The sequence below is a fragment of the Gracilinanus agilis genome, chromosome 2 (genome assembly GCF_016433145.1).
Source record: "Gracilinanus agilis isolate LMUSP501 chromosome 2, AgileGrace, whole genome shotgun sequence".
NCBI classification, from domain to species: domain Eukaryota; kingdom Metazoa; phylum Chordata; class Mammalia; order Didelphimorphia; family Didelphidae; genus Gracilinanus; species Gracilinanus agilis.
Window position 1 is genome coordinate 450,647,726 of NC_058131.1, and position 4,043 is coordinate 450,651,768.

Genomic DNA, 4,043 nt, shown 5'->3' on the forward strand with positions numbered 1-4,043 from the left:
ATTATAATATTAAATGTCTAATGGGATTACACGCAGAGGGTATAGGGCTATTAAACAATATTAAATTAATTAAATTAAAATATATTAAACAATAAATATAAGCTGAAGTTGCTTCATTAAATTATCCTTTACACTCTCAGTTTTATTAAAGAGAATGACAACAATGAAACAATAGGCCAAAATTTGTGGGCTTCGGCAAAAGTATTACAGGAAAATTTGCATTTCTAAACATTTAAAACAAAATAAAGAACAGATCAATGAATTTTTCATGTAACTAAAAAATAATTTTTAATCCCCAATTAAACATCAAATTGGAAATCCTGAAAATCAAAGAATAGATTAATAAAAACTGAAAGCAAGAAAAACACCAAATAAATAAATGGACAGATGAGAACAGTTTGTTCCATTGGCCATGAAAATTGGCTCTTTGGAGTGCTTAGAGCTTGACCAGATATTGAAGATACTAATACCAAATCACTGCCTCCCAAGCAACGGCCCATCATTCTGTAAAAAGTGGATTTGGGAAATGTATAAAACTACATTTCCCGTGATCCAACATGGTCCAACTGGTTTCCGTTTCCGACGTCTTGACGCAGGGGAGCGCTTAAATCTCCGGGGTTAGGAGGGAGTGCGCTCGCTCTCTTTGGCGAGTAGGCGATGGCGAGGAAACAGGAAACAAAATGGAGGTGGCGGCAGTTTTGAATGCTTACAAGCGCGTGGTCTAATGATTTTATCTATCAACATGGCTTTAATTAAAATACTAATTTATATATTTATACAAGCCTCTATCATTTTTAATTCTTACAATTCTTACCTTTGTCTTGCCACTGGGCTTTCTTGGTTCTGGAAGAGAAAATAAGGCTGATAATTTTGTGCAAGTCTGCCACACTTAAATCCAACTCACCCAAGAGTCAAGTCATTACTTTTATGATGTCATTGGTCCTCCTTGAAAAGGACAAAAAATCAAGAAATGCTCTATATTGTCACGTGGGTAAGTTAGGCTGACTTCCTTGGCCTAGCTGGGTCAATTCTAAACTCTGCCTATCTGGCTGTTGGGCCTTGTGGCTTACAGCTTCATTATTAAGCTTTATAACCTTCTTCTCTCTCCGTCCAGGCCTTTGGCCTGGACTAGCCTCTCTCTTTTTCTCTTTATTCCTACTTTATGCCTACCAGACTGTAAATAAACTCTTCAACTCGATGCTGACTTGGGTCTGATTTAATTACGGAATCAACCTAAATTGTTGATTCCTGGCGGCCACATATTTAATATATATCTATAAATACCTAAATTTTTCCCTCTTACATTGAAGAAATTAGAATAGATAAATTTATCTTTACAGATTATATAATATACACAGAGAATAAACTAAAAACTCGTTGAAATATGTTCAGCCAAGTTACAGAATATAATATAAACTCATAAAAATCCTCAACATTTCTATCTATTATCAACTAAGTCCATCAGCAAGAGCTAGAAAGAGAAATTCCATTTAAAATAACTGCAAAATCGCTTCTCGGCCTTTTGGCTAAGATCAAGTGTAAAATAACTGCAATACTGTTCACTTAGTTCTACTCATTACATTATTCATTATCCCATGTAGTTTTTTCCAAATGTTTTTTTAATTAGGCTGCTCATTATTTCTTACAATGCAGTAGTATTCCATCAATCAAATGCCATAATTTGTTTATCTATTCCCCAATTGATGGTCATCTCTTTGATTTCTAGTTCTCTGCTACCACAAAGATCTGCTATAAATATTATGGAACATGTAGGTTCTTTTCCTTTTTCCTGATCTCCTTGGGAAACAGATGTTTCATGTTTTCTTCATTTATTTCAATCTTTTGATTTTGAAATCATCATTTCTTGTCTTAGGAAATCATTAGCTTTCCCTTGTCTAATTCTACTTCTCTATATATTATTTTCTTCCATGAGTTTCTAGATATCTTTTTCATTTGGGGGATCTTTCAAAATCTTCCTGATTTTCTTGCATTGCTCTTATTTTTTTTTTATTTTTTCTTAACCTCTCTCATTTGGTTTTGATGTCTTTTTAAAGTTCTTACAAAAAGCTCTTGTGACCATTTGTTGTATTTCTTTGATGCTTTTGAAGTGTTTTTACCTCACTGTCCTCTGAATTTGAACCAAGATCTCCTTTGTTCCCATAATAGCTATCAATAATTGGGTTCTTCCTCTTTTATTTGCTCATTTTTATTTATTTATTTTAGAAGCCAGACCAAGAGACATAATTATTGATTTTTTACTAGACTCCCAGGGTTCATATTTTTTTGAGATATTCCAACCCGGACCTGGCCAGTTCTGCCACTGCATCTGCAAACAGACAGTCTACTTCCCCCTATGGCAGCATCCAGGGTCTCCACTCTCATGAGAGTGACTACAGCTGTTGGATCTCCATCTCTCAGCAGCCACACTCTTTCCTCACTCTTTGTCTCCTACTATTGCAGAACAGGTGACTAGTCTACAATTTTTAGGCCTCCAAAGTCCCTCATTTATTAGCAGAGAGGTTTGGTGGCAAACCTATAGCACGTGTGAGGGTTGCACTTTGGGCACTCAGTCACTAAAAGGTTTGTCATCACTCTCTTAGGGTCTGGCAACCTATGACTGTGATGGCAAACCTATGACACACATTCCAAAGATGGCATGCAAAGACCTCTCTGTTGGGCATGCACACCATCCCCAGCAAAGTTATCTACTAGAAAGGCAGAAGGATTCCAATAGAGTTGCTCCCTTACCTGTGCCTCCTCGTCCCTCTGCACTGACTCCTTTCCCTGAGCAGAGCTCTCAGACCACTCCCCTCTTTTTCTCCCTCCCCTGTCTGGGTAAGGTAGGGGGAGGGAGGAGGACACAGTGTGCAGTCTGGAGGGCAAGACATGGCATGTGGTCTCTAAAAGGTTCACCATCACTGTTCTATGGTATCCACTCCTTCAGTCCAGAGCTAATGGGTCAGCAAGGGGTCTGCTGAGCCAAGACCAGCAGACACAGCTACTTTCAGGGCCTTCTATCTGCTAATTCTAAAGAATCCTCTGAGGACTCAGTAAATAAGATGAGGTTGCTAATCCTGGCCCCAGTGCCTACCTTGTTGGTTCACTTTGTTTGCTCTGTACTTGCCCCCAGGGCCCTTAACTGAGGCCTAGGAAGTCAGAAACCTTTCTCCCTAATTATCCCTGACTGTTCAACTTTATTTTTGACTCCTATTCTTTCCACTTTTAGCACTGATTCTGTGAAGTTACTTTTGTTTGTTTGTGAGAGGTATTAGAATAGCAAGGAAGTTTCATACCCTACTCCTCCATCTTCCCACAGTGCACTGATGGGAAGAATTCCAGTTTAAAAAATAGGCCTTTGTTCCAGAAAAAATCTTGGAATCCTTAAGAAAATTGTATGTATTCCCAAAGGCAATCCATCTATCTACTCTTCTCTTTTTATTCAATACTAGGCCCAGAACACAAATAGCTATCACAATGTAAATGAAGCCAATATGTAGAGGTAATAAAACTGACCAAACAAAACAATTTATGTTAGTGCCATATTATCACAAAGGACATATCCCTTCTTTCTGCTAGCAATCTATAGTCAAACTATTTTCTTGTGGAATGTGGTTGCTAAAAAATTTTGCTTTGGTATTTGTTCAAAAATATCTGTGATTGATCTACTGTGAAAATGAATAATATGGAAGTGATAACATTTGTATAATAAAGTGGAAGTACTTATTGGATCCAGGAGGGGGAAGGGAAGAGGGAAGGAAAAGAAAATGAAATATGTAAACATGGAAAAATACTTTTTAAATGAAAATGAAAAAAATAAAGGTAATTGTAGAACTGGTAAAAAAAAGTCTCTGAAAACAAAATGTACCAGTATATCAGTTTTTTTTTAAAAAATTAAAATAAGTTCCCTTTCTCAATTCCTTTCTTTCCAGTCCAGCTCTCCAGATAATACTAGGTGGCTATAGCAGCTAGAATATTCCATTGTCTCTTCTGTGTTCCTCTCCAATTTTAGTTCTAAGGGAATTATGTTGCTGCAATAATCACAT

The 4,043-nt window shown here is 36.9% G+C and overlaps 1 pseudogene; it reads left to right on the forward strand.

The window, feature by feature from the left end:
• Positions 1–1,506: 1,506 nt before the first annotated feature.
• Positions 1,507–1,678, forward strand: LOC123238566 (annotated as a pseudogene).
• Positions 1,679–4,043: the final 2,365 nt, after the last annotated feature.